Source organism: Cynocephalus volans, chromosome 1 (genome assembly GCF_027409185.1).
Source record: "Cynocephalus volans isolate mCynVol1 chromosome 1, mCynVol1.pri, whole genome shotgun sequence".
In the NCBI taxonomy this organism is placed as follows: Eukaryota; Metazoa; Chordata; class Mammalia; order Dermoptera; family Cynocephalidae; genus Cynocephalus; species Cynocephalus volans.
In genome coordinates this window covers 177470302-177484181 of record NC_084460.1, presented here as the reverse complement: position 1 = coordinate 177484181, position 13880 = coordinate 177470302, and the positions used below count along the sequence as shown (strand labels likewise).

Below are 13880 nucleotides of genomic sequence, written 5' to 3'. Positions count from 1 at the left end.
TTACGTCATGCAATACCTTTTAGGGCCACCCTAACTAGGCAACAAAGCAAGCTCCAACAATTTAATGAATGTAACCCCCTCTCCCTGTGTCAGCAGACAATGAATTGATGAATCATGTTACGTAACTGTAATGAAACAAGTGATGCAAAAGAAGGGTATACACATGATTTATCACAGCTCTGACCACGGTATATAAGCATCCCTCTGCACATGCTGACATTCACACACAGGATCTTGCCTTGAACAGCAAACCTAACTCACCCCACTGACAGCATGACCTACTACAGCAGCTACTATGGAGGCCTGGGCTATGGCTATGGAGGCTTCGGTGGCCTGGGCTACGGCTATGGCTGTGGATGTGGCAGCTTCCGTAGACTGGGCTACGGTTGTGGCTGTGGAGGCTATGGATACGGCTCTGGCTACGGAGGCTTTAGATATGGCTGCTGTCGCCCATCTTGCTATGGAGGATACTCATCCTATGGCTTCTACTGAAATCCTGCCCTGAGAACCCAACATCAGAGGCCATTAGAAGATTACCCACATTAACCAAATATTGAATCGGGCAAGGTTACTATGGACTGAGACAAGATCAAGAGCATTTAGAATCTAATTTTTAAAGAATGTTTATCGCCTTATAATAATTATCTGCTTCATGTCTCCTGAAGTTCCCTATGTGTACTTTTGTAACTGTGGAATTTCTCAATTCCCTTTGTAATAAATTATCCGGATTTGAAATGGCATACATGGCATTTATTTATTCATTCATTCATTCATTCATTCGTTGAAATGGTGACTCTCCTTTTCATTGCGTATTTCTCTTCTTGAGAGCCTGCAAATAAATAGTCTTGAAATTCTGTTCATATGTTCGTGCAATTATTACAGCTGAATTTGTGAGCAATAGTCCACTTCCTAAATTAAACACTTGTTTTTATTTAAGACCTTTGGTTCTCATGAACCTTGAACCTATTATTTTTAGTTTATCTGGATCTTAATAAAAATTACTGGTAAACAATGGTAAATTCAAATGGTACTAAATATATGAAGATGGATTAGAAAGACTCAGTTTTGTTTACTAAACATAAGAATAGATTAATTCAGCCAACTGGAAAGTCCTACCCTTTTAATTCATCTAGTGACAGTACGTTAGTGTTACATTGACTAGACCAGAGTGGCAATAGCTCAGTGATTTCACTGGAGGACTACACTTCTTAGTTTGACAGAACATAGCAATAGCTATTCTGTTTTCTTGATAGTTAATAGTTCTTCACGTCATGAGTAAAGGCTCTCTATAGCTATGAATAAGAATAATCATCAATATAACTCTTGGAGAAAATGTTTGACACTTTTAGCACAATGTAGAACAACGTTATTATATTATTAGAAATTAATTTATTGCTTTCATGGATCTTTACAGGATTTTAAGGGAAATACTCCATAATAACTTTAGTTTCGGGGGAAAACTTTGCTTACCTTATGGATAAAACATCACAACAGGATTATTAGCCCCCAAACTAATAAATATTTGGCAGAGTTAAACAGGCAGAATGTGACAACCTGAAACCTGTTTGATCTATTTGTGATTTTATGGCTTCCAGTTGACTTAATGAGATTTAAATATTCACATAAATAACTGCTTTTTAGTATAAGATGCACTATAGAAAACAAACAAACAAACAAACAAACAAACAAAAAACAAAAAAGTTCTGCAGAGACCAGACATCAAGATTAAGATGTGAGTTAGTCAAAAGTTTATTAATTAGGGGGGAAAAAAAGCATTAAACATATAAGAAAAATATTAATAAATTGGATCTCATTATATGTAGAAATTCTGTTCACATATAGACACCATTTTTAAGTGAGAAAAAAACACAAACTGGAAGAAAATATTTTCAAAACACCTCGAGTACAAGAGTACTTCAAAAAGTTCATGGAAAAATAGAATGGAAAGGTAATACAAATCTTTCCATGAACTTTTTGAAGACCCCTTGTATGTAAAGAACTTCTACACGTCAATGATAAATATTACGAACCCACTTAAAAATGGTCAAAATACTTGAGCAGTCACTTCAAAAGAAAAAGAAAAAAAGGGATATGGAAATGGTCAATAAGCATATAAAATTCTTCCCAATATCATTACTCATCAGGTAAAAAACAAATTAAACACTACTCAGACACTTCCACATTCCCACAGGATAAACATTAAATAGTCTGAAAATGAGAAGCTTGGTCAAATATGTGGAACAACTGCAACATTGCTGGTGGGACTGTAAATTTAAAAACTGTTTGGAAAACTATTGACAAGATCTAATGAAGCCATTATTAAAAGCTAGAAGAATAGTTATCTCTAGGGAGTTATCTGACCAAAAAGGGGCAATAGAAACATTTTGGGGACTAGGGTATGCTCAGAGTAGGCAGTGTACACATAGATATAAAAATTCACCCATCTTATATTTAAATTTATATTATGGTATTATTCATTACAGTATACATTACACTTCAAAGAAAGGAACTAGTGAAAATGCAATGAAATGAAGATTATATGTTCTTCTAAATTTAGAAGCCATTCAAGCTCTAAATTCAGGAGCCATTTAAGGAACTCATTCCTCCTTTAAATCCTTTTTTTGTTCAGATGCAGTCAGAGAATTACTCGTGCCTGTGAGAGGCATGATGCTTACCTTTAAGTACTTCAGAATTCATTCATCCATTCAGCAGTTATTTACTGTGTTACTACTACAAGGTAGTTATTGCAGATAGATAAACAAATCCATCTGTAAAAATGCACCGTTCAAAAATTACTTATAAGCCTAAACAACAACAACAACAAATGACCACTGTATTTGAGGTCATGTCAAGTTAATAAGAACTTAAAGGCTCAAGGTTAAAGTTAAGGGTATAATCGAAGAAATTTAACTACAGCTCTGGCTGTGACTAACTTCTTAGGGTCAGCTGAGGAAATTTTGCCCTCGGGCATCGTTTTTACACCCCTTGTCTTTTAATATTATACCTACATTTTGGAGATTCTGAAGATATTTCGAATATTAAAGATATCTTACTAAATTTCATAAAGCCCATGGATTTGAATTAACGTTTAACATCTAATACCTTCCTAAACATGTAACAGCTTTGTAGACTAGAATGATATTTCCTGAGAAGAAGAAGAAAAAAACAAAACAAAACAAAACAAAAAACAACACAATCATAGAATCGGCGAAGAGAACGCAAAGGCAAACTGTCGTGGTGAAATCGAACCTATAAGAGGAATGAACAGGAAGCAATTAAGTTCAGATTGAACGAAACTTTAAATTGAATGAAACATGCAAAAATACCTTTTACAAATTTCACAATGCCATCTAGCCCACCGTAGCCTTATGGCTAATGGGAGCGCAGAGGCTGGGTAGAATTTTAAAAAGATTTTAAAATAGCTATTAGAATGGCCTAAATTTAAAATACTGACGACGACTAATGCTGGTGGAGCAAAAGGACTCTCACTCATTGCTGATGGGAATGCAAAATGGTATAGTAACCTTGGAAGACAATCTGGCAGTTTCTTACCAAGCCATACAATTCAGCAATTGCACTCCTCAGTATTTATCCAAATGAGATGAAATAATGTCCACACGAAAACCTAAACACAAAGGTTTATAGTTTTATTCATAATTGCCAAAACTTGGAAGTAACCAATATGTCCTTCAATAGGTAAATGGATAAACAAACTGTGGTACATCTACACAATAAGACAGTATACAGTGATAAAAAGAAATGAGCTATGAAGAAAGGAATCTTTAAAAGCATATTGCTAGATGAAAGAATTCAGTGTTGAAAGTCCACAATACTGTGTGATTCTGAGTATGTGACATTCCGGAGGAGGAAAACTATATGTAGACAAAAAAAAAAAAAAAAAAAGATTAGTATTTTCCAGGAGTTTGGGAAAAATGGGGAAAGAGTAGATGGAACACAGGGGATTTTTACGGCAGTATACGTTTTCCGTATGATACTGTGAAAGTGATTATATGACTTTATAAATTTGTCTAATCCCATAGAACTGTACAACACAAAGAGCGAACTCTAATGTAAACTATGCATGTTAATTCATAATTATGTATCAATATTGACTCATCAATTATAAAAAATGATTTTCTTAAAAAAATTTCAAAGTAGTATGCAAAACAAAATAGTAGTTATGATAGTCAACGCTCTAAAATTAAAGAATAGTCCTTTTTTTGTTTTCTAGAGTTCTTTACTGGTCTTCATAACAGTTGAGTTGATACCTCCTGGCTTCCAGATTTTTATTTTGTCATATTCAAAGGAAATAGGTAATTCACTTTTTAGACTGAGAAATAAATGTCTTTAAAAGAATATGTGCGATCGTAGAGGTTTAAATTGGACCCATTTTTAAATTTAGTTTGTAAGTGAAGCCTATCAATCCAAGCAATACTGAGGATGAAGTAATACTTAATTGAGGAACCACGGCACTATTAAACATGATTGATGCAATATGCCTAGCTAGGAAGAATTCTATTTGGGGTCTGGTATGTCCAGAATTTGAATATACAGCAATTTCTTCTCATTACGTCATGCAATACCTTTTAGGGCCACCCTAACTAGGCAACAAAGCAAGCTCCAACAATTTAATGAATGTAACCCCCTCTCCCTGTGTCAGCAGACAATGAATTGATGAATCATGTTACGTAACTGTAATGAAACAAGTGATGCAAAAGAAGGGTATACACATGATTTATCACAGCTCTGACCACGGTATATAAGCATCCCTCTGCACATGCTGACATTCACACACAGGATCTTGCCTTGAACAGCAAACCTAACTCACCCCACTGACAGCATGACCTACTACAGCAGCTACTATGGAGGCCTGGGCTATGGCTATGGAGGCTTCGGTGGCCTGGGCTACGGCTATGGCTGTGGATGTGGCAGCTTCCGTAGACTGGGCTACGGTTGTGGCTGTGGAGGCTATGGATACGGCTCTGGCTACGGAGGCTTTAGATATGGCTGCTGTCGCCCATCTTGCTATGGAGGATACTCATCCTATGGCTTCTACTGAAATCCTGCCCTGAGAACCCAACATCAGAGGCCATTAGAAGATTACCCACATTAACCAAATATTGAATCGGGCAAGGTTACTATGGACTGAGACAAGATCAAGAGCATTTAGAATCCAATTTTTAAAGAATGTTTATCGCCTTATAATAATTATCTGCTTCATGTCTCCTGAAGTTCCCTATGTGTACTTTTGTAACTGTGGAATTTCTCAATTCCCTTTGTAATAAATTATCCGGATTTGAAATGGCATACATGGCATTTATTTATTCATTCATTCATTCATTCATTCGTTGAAATGGTGACTCTCCTTTTCATTGCGTATTTCTCTTCTTGAGAGCCTGCAAATAAATAGTCTTGAAATTCTGTTCATATGTTCGTGCAATTATTACAGCTGAATTTGTGAGCAATAGTCCACTTCCTAAATTAAACACTTGTTTTTATTTAAGACCTTTGGTTCTCATGAACCTTGAACCTATTATTTTTAGTTTATCTGGATCTTAATAAAAATTACTGGTAAACAATGGTAAATTCAAATGGTACTAAATATATGAAGATGGATTAGAAAGACTCAGTTTTGTTTACTAAACATAAGAATAGATTAATTCAGCCAACTGGAAAGTCCTACCCTTTTAATTCATCTAGTGACAGTACGTTAGTGTTACATTGACTAGACCAGAGTGGCAATAGCTCAGTGATTTCACTGGAGGACTACACTTCTTAGTTTGACAGAACATAGCAATAGCTATTCTGTTTTCTTGATAGTTAATAGTTCTTCACGTCATGAGTAAAGGCTCTCTATAGCTATGAATAAGAATAATCATCAATATAACTCTTGGAGAAAATGTTTGACACTTTTAGCACAATGTAGAACAACGTTATTATATTATTAGAAATTAATTTATTGCTTTCATGGATCTTTACAGGATTTTAAGGGAAATACTCCATAATAACTTTAGTTTCGGGGGAAAACTTTGCTTACCTTATGGATAAAACATCACAACAGGATTATTAGCCCCCAAACTAATAAATATTTGGCAGAGTTAAACAGGCAGAATGTGACAACCTGAAACCTGTTTGATCTATTTGTGATTTTATGGCTTCCAGTTGACTTAATGAGATTTAAATATTCACATAAATAACTGCTTTTTAGTATAAGATGCACTATAGAAAACAAACAAACAAACAAACAAACAAACAAAAAACAAAAAAGTTCTGCAGAGACCAGACATCAAGATTAAGATGTGAGTTAGTCAAAAGTTTATTAATTAGGGGGGAAAAAAAGCATTAAACATATAAGAAAAATATTAATAAATTGGATCTCATTATATGTAGAAATTCTGTTCACATATAGACACCATTTTTAAGTGAGAAAAAAACACAAACTGGAAGAAAATATTTTCAAAACACCTCGAGTACAAGAGTACTTCAAAAAGTTCATGGAAAAATAGAATGGAAAGGTAATACAAATCTTTCCATGAACTTTTTGAAGACCCCTTGTATGTAAAGAACTTCTACACGTCAATGATAAATATTACGAACCCACTTAAAAATGGTCAAAATACTTGAGCAGTCACTTCAAAAGAAAAAGAAAAAAAGGGATATGGAAATGGTCAATAAGCATATAAAATTCTTCCCAATATCATTACTCATCAGGTAAAAAACAAATTAAACACTACTCAGACACTTCCACATTCCCACAGGATAAACATTAAATAGTCTGAAAATGAGAAGCTTGGTCAAATATGTGGAACAACTGCAACATTGCTGGTGGGACTGTAAATTTAAAAACTGTTTGGAAAACTATTGACAAGATCTAATGAAGCCATTATTAAAAGCTAGAAGAATAGTTATCTCTAGGGAGTTATCTGACCAAAAAGGGGCAATAGAAACATTTTGGGGACTAGGGTATGCTCAGAGTAGGCAGTGTACACATAGATATAAAAATTCACCCATCTTATATTTAAATTTATATTATGGTATTATTCATTACAGTATACATTACACTTCAAAGAAAGGAACTAGTGAAAATGCAATGAAATGAAGATTATATGTTCTTCTAAATTTAGAAGCCATTCAAGCTCTAAATTCAGGAGCCATTTAAGGAACTCATTCCTCCTTTAAATCCTTTTTTTGTTCAGATGCAGTCAGAGAATTACTCGTGCCTGTGAGAGGCATGATGCTTACCTTTAAGTACTTCAGAATTCATTCATCCATTCAGCAGTTATTTACTGTGTTACTACTACAAGGTAGTTATTGCAGATAGATAAACAAATCCATCTGTAAAAATGCACCGTTCAAAAATTACTTATAAGCCTAAACAACAACAACAACAAATGACCACTGTATTTGAGGTCATGTCAAGTTAATAAGAACTTAAAGGCTCAAGGTTAAAGTTAAGGGTATAATCGAAGAAATTTAACTACAGCTCTGGCTGTGACTAACTTCTTAGGGTCAGCTGAGGAAATTTTGCCCTCGGGCATCGTTTTTACACCCCTTGTCTTTTAATATTATACCTACATTTTGGAGATTCTGAAGATATTTCGAATATTAAAGATATCTTACTAAATTTCATAAAGCCCATGGATTTGAATTAACGTTTAACATCTAATACCTTCCTAAACATGTAACAGCTTTGTAGACTAGAATGATATTTCCTGAGAAGAAGAAGAAAAAAACAAAACAAAACAAAACAAAAAACAACACAATCATAGAATCGGCGAAGAGAACGCAAAGGCAAACTGTCGTGGTGAAATCGAACCTATAAGAGGAATGAACAGGAAGCAATTAAGTTCAGATTGAACGAAACTTTAAATTGAATGAAACATGCAAAAATACCTTTTACAAATTTCACAATGCCATCTAGCCCACCGTAGCCTTATGGCTAATGGGAGCGCAGAGGCTGGGTAGAATTTTAAAAAGATTTTAAAATAGCTATTAGAATGGCCTAAATTTAAAATACTGACGACGACTAATGCTGGTGGAGCAAAAGGACTCTCACTCATTGCTGATGGGAATGCAAAATGGTATAGTAACCTTGGAAGACAATCTGGCAGTTTCTTACCAAGCCATACAATTCAGCAATTGCACTCCTCAGTATTTATCCAAATGAGATGAAATAATGTCCACACGAAAACCTAAACACAAAGGTTTATAGTTTTATTCATAATTGCCAAAACTTGGAAGTAACCAATATGTCCTTCAATAGGTAAATGGATAAACAAACTGTGGTACATCTACACAATAAGACAGTATACAGTGATAAAAAGAAATGAGCTATGAAGAAAGGAATCTTTAAAAGCATATTGCTAGATGAAAGAATTCAGTGTTGAAAGTCCACAATACTGTGTGATTCTGAGTATGTGACATTCCGGAGGAGGAAAACTATATGTAGACAAAAAAAAAAAAAAAAAAAAGATTAGTATTTTCCAGGAGTTTGGGAAAAATGGGGAAAGAGTAGATGGAACACAGGGGATTTTTACGGCAGTATACGTTTTCCGTATGATACTGTGAAAGTGATTATATGACTTTATAAATTTGTCTAATCCCATAGAACTGTACAACACAAAGAGCGAACTCTAATGTAAACTATGCATGTTAATTCATAATTATGTATCAATATTGACTCATCAATTATAAAAAATGATTTTCTTAAAAAAATTTCAAAGTAGTATGCAAAACAAAATAGTAGTTATGATAGTCAACGCTCTAAAATTAAAGAATAGTCCTTTTTTTGTTTTCTAGAGTTCTTTACTGGTCTTCATAACAGTTGAGTTGATACCTCCTGGCTTCCAGATTTTTATTTTGTCATATTCAAAGGAAATAGGTAATTCACTTTTTAGACTGAGAAATAAATGTCTTTAAAAGAATATGTGCGATCGTAGAGGTTTAAATTGGACCCATTTTTAAATTTAGTTTGTAAGTGAAGCCTATCAATCCAAGCAATACTGAGGATGAAGTAATACTTAATTGAGGAACCACGGCACTATTAAACATGATTGATGCAATATGCCTAGCTAGGAAGAATTCTATTTGGGGTCTGGTATGTCCAGAATTTGAATATACAGCAATTTCTTCTCATTACGTCATGCAATACCTTTTAGGGCCACCCTAACTAGGCAACAAAGCAAGCTCCAACAATTTAATGAATGTAACCCCCTCTCCCTGTGTCAGCAGACAATGAATTGATGAATCATGTTACGTAACTGTAATGAAACAAGTGATGCAAAAGAAGGGTATACACATGATTTATCACAGCTCTGACCACGGTATATAAGCATCCCTCTGCACATGCTGACATTCACACACAGGATCTTGCCTTGAACAGCAAACCTAACTCACCCCACTGACAGCATGACCTACTACAGCAGCTACTATGGAGGCCTGGGCTATGGCTATGGAGGCTTCGGTGGCCTGGGCTACGGCTATGGCTGTGGATGTGGCAGCTTCCGTAGACTGGGCTACGGTTGTGGCTGTGGAGGCTATGGATACGGCTCTGGCTACGGAGGCTTTAGATATGGCTGCTGTCGCCCATCTTGCTATGGAGGATACTCATCCTATGGCTTCTACTGAAATCCTGCCCTGAGAACCCAACATCAGAGGCCATTAGAAGATTACCCACATTAACCAAATATTGAATCGGGCAAGGTTACTATGGACTGAGACAAGATCAAGAGCATTTAGAATCCAATTTTTAAAGAATGTTTATCGCCTTATAATAATTATCTGCTTCATGTCTCCTGAAGTTCCCTATGTGTACTTTTGTAACTGTGGAATTTCTCAATTCCCTTTGTAATAAATTATCCGGATTTGAAATGGCATACATGGCATTTATTTATTCATTCATTCATTCATTCATTCGTTGAAATGGTGACTCTCCTTTTCATTGCGTATTTCTCTTCTTGAGAGCCTGCAAATAAATAGTCTTGAAATTCTGTTCATATGTTCGTGCAATTATTACAGCTGAATTTGTGAGCAATAGTCCACTTCCTAAATTAAACACTTGTTTTTATTTAAGACCTTTGGTTCTCATGAACCTTGAACCTATTATTTTTAGTTTATCTGGATCTTAATAAAAATTACTGGTAAACAATGGTAAATTCAAATGGTACTAAATATATGAAGATGGATTAGAAAGACTCAGTTTTGTTTACTAAACATAAGAATAGATTAATTCAGCCAACTGGAAAGTCCTACCCTTTTAATTCATCTAGTGACAGTACGTTAGTGTTACATTGACTAGACCAGAGTGGCAATAGCTCAGTGATTTCACTGGAGGACTACACTTCTTAGTTTGACAGAACATAGCAATAGCTATTCTGTTTTCTTGATAGTTAATAGTTCTTCACGTCATGAGTAAAGGCTCTCTATAGCTATGAATAAGAATAATCATCAATATAACTCTTGGAGAAAATGTTTGACACTTTTAGCACAATGTAGAACAACGTTATTATATTATTAGAAATTAATTTATTGCTTTCATGGATCTTTACAGGATTTTAAGGGAAATACTCCATAATAACTTTAGTTTCGGGGGAAAACTTTGCTTACCTTATGGATAAAACATCACAACAGGATTATTAGCCCCCAAACTAATAAATATTTGGCAGAGTTAAACAGGCAGAATGTGACAACCTGAAACCTGTTTGATCTATTTGTGATTTTATGGCTTCCAGTTGACTTAATGAGATTTAAATATTCACATAAATAACTGCTTTTTAGTATAAGATGCACTATAGAAAACAAACAAACAAACAAACAAACAAACAAAAAACAAAAAAGTTCTGCAGAGACCAGACATCAAGATTAAGATGTGAGTTAGTCAAAAGTTTATTAATTAGGGGGGAAAAAAAGCATTAAACATATAAGAAAAATATTAATAAATTGGATCTCATTATATGTAGAAATTCTGTTCACATATAGACACCATTTTTAAGTGAGAAAAAAACACAAACTGGAAGAAAATATTTTCAAAACACCTCGAGTACAAGAGTACTTCAAAAAGTTCATGGAAAAATAGAATGGAAAGGTAATACAAATCTTTCCATGAACTTTTTGAAGACCCCTTGTATGTAAAGAACTTCTACACGTCAATGATAAATATTACGAACCCACTTAAAAATGGTCAAAATACTTGAGCAGTCACTTCAAAAGAAAAAGAAAAAAAGGGATATGGAAATGGTCAATAAGCATATAAAATTCTTCCCAATATCATTACTCATCAGGTAAAAAACAAATTAAACACTACTCAGACACTTCCACATTCCCACAGGATAAACATTAAATAGTCTGAAAATGAGAAGCTTGGTCAAATATGTGGAACAACTGCAACATTGCTGGTGGGACTGTAAATTTAAAAACTGTTTGGAAAACTATTGACAAGATCTAATGAAGCCATTATTAAAAGCTAGAAGAATAGTTATCTCTAGGGAGTTATCTGACCAAAAAGGGGCAATAGAAACATTTTGGGGACTAGGGTATGCTCAGAGTAGGCAGTGTACACATAGATATAAAAATTCACCCATCTTATATTTAAATTTATATTATGGTATTATTCATTACAGTATACATTACACTTCAAAGAAAGGAACTAGTGAAAATGCAATGAAATGAAGATTATATGTTCTTCTAAATTTAGAAGCCATTCAAGCTCTAAATTCAGGAGCCATTTAAGGAACTCATTCCTCCTTTAAATCCTTTTTTTGTTCAGATGCAGTCAGAGAATTACTCGTGCCTGTGAGAGGCATGATGCTTACCTTTAAGTACTTCAGAATTCATTCATCCATTCAGCAGTTATTTACTGTGTTACTACTACAAGGTAGTTATTGCAGATAGATAAACAAATCCATCTGTAAAAATGCACCGTTCAAAAATTACTTATAAGCCTAAACAACAACAACAACAAATGACCACTGTATTTGAGGTCATGTCAAGTTAATAAGAACTTAAAGGCTCAAGGTTAAAGTTAAGGGTATAATCGAAGAAATTTAACTACAGCTCTGGCTGTGACTAACTTCTTAGGGTCAGCTGAGGAAATTTTGCCCTCGGGCATCGTTTTTACACCCCTTGTCTTTTAATATTATACCTACATTTTGGAGATTCTGAAGATATTTCGAATATTAAAGATATCTTACTAAATTTCATAAAGCCCATGGATTTGAATTAACGTTTAACATCTAATACCTTCCTAAACATGTAACAGCTTTGTAGACTAGAATGATATTTCCTGAGAAGAAGAAGAAAAAAACAAAACAAAACAAAACAAAAAACAACACAATCATAGAATCGGCGAAGAGAACGCAAAGGCAAACTGTCGTGGTGAAATCGAACCTATAAGAGGAATGAACAGGAAGCAATTAAGTTCAGATTGAACGAAACTTTAAATTGAATGAAACATGCAAAAATACCTTTTACAAATTTCACAATGCCATCTAGCCCACCGTAGCCTTATGGCTAATGGGAGCGCAGAGGCTGGGTAGAATTTTAAAAAGATTTTAAAATAGCTATTAGAATGGCCTAAATTTAAAATACTGACGACGACTAATGCTGGTGGAGCAAAAGGACTCTCACTCATTGCTGATGGGAATGCAAAATGGTATAGTAACCTTGGAAGACAATCTGGCAGTTTCTTACCAAGCCATACAATTCAGCAATTGCACTCCTCAGTATTTATCCAAATGAGATGAAATAATGTCCACACGAAAACCTAAACACAAAGGTTTATAGTTTTATTCATAATTGCCAAAACTTGGAAGTAACCAATATGTCCTTCAATAGGTAAATGGATAAACAAACTGTGGTACATCTACACAATAAGACAGTATACAGTGATAAAAAGAAATGAGCTATGAAGAAAGGAATCTTTAAAAGCATATTGCTAGATGAAAGAATTCAGTGTTGAAAGTCCACAATACTGTGTGATTCTGAGTATGTGACATTCCGGAGGAGGAAAACTATATGTAGACAAAAAAAAAAAAAAAAAGATTAGTATTTTCCAGGAGTTTGGGAAAAATGGGGAAAGAGTAGATGGAACACAGGGGATTTTTACGGCAGTATACGTTTTCTGTATGATACTGTGAAAGTGATTATATGACTTTATAAATTTGTCTAATCCCATAGAACTGTACAACACAAAGAGCGAACTCTAATGTAAACTATGCATGTTAATTCATAATTATGTATCAATATTGACTCATCAATTATAAAAAATGATTTTCTTAAAAAAATTTCAAAGTAGTATGCAAAACAAAATAGTAGTTATGATAGTCAACGCTCTAAAATTAAAGAATAGTCCTTTTTTTGTTTTCTAGAGTTCTTTACTGGTCTTCATAACAGTTGAGTTGATACCTCCTGGCTTCCAGATTTTTATTTTGTCATATTTAAAGGAAATAGGTAATTCACTTTTTAGACTGAGAAATAAATGTCTTTAAAAGAATATGTGCGATCGTAGAGGTTTAAATTGGACCCATTTTTAAATTTAGTTTGTAAGTGAAGCCTATCAATCCAAGCAATACTGAGGATGAAGTAATACTTAATTGAGGAACCACGGCACTATTAAACATGATTGATGCAATATGCCTAGCTAGGAAGAATTCTATTTGGGGTCTGGTATGTCCAGAATTTGAATATACAGCAATTTCTTCTCATTACGTCATGCAATAACTTTTAGGGCCACCCTAACTAGGCAACAAAGCAAGCTCCAACAATTTAATGAATGTAACCCCCTCTCCCTGTGTCAGCAGACAATGAATTGATGAATCATGTTACGTAACTGTAATGAAACAAGTGATGCAAAAGAAGGGTATACACATGATTTATCACAGCTC

At 34.3% G+C, this 13880-nt stretch overlaps 3 pseudogenes; all 3 read left to right on the top strand.

The window, feature by feature from the left end:
* The first annotated feature begins 273 nt into the window (after positions 1 to 273).
* On the top strand, positions 274 to 557 carry LOC134372645 (keratin-associated protein 19-5-like; annotated as a pseudogene).
* A 4283-nt stretch (positions 558 to 4840) lies between these two features.
* LOC134372676 (keratin-associated protein 19-5-like) lies at positions 4841 to 5124 on the top strand (annotated as a pseudogene).
* Positions 5125 to 9408: 4284 nt separating this feature from the next.
* LOC134372655 (keratin-associated protein 19-5-like) lies at positions 9409 to 9692 on the top strand (annotated as a pseudogene).
* The last annotated feature ends 4188 nt before the right edge of the window (positions 9693 to 13880 follow it).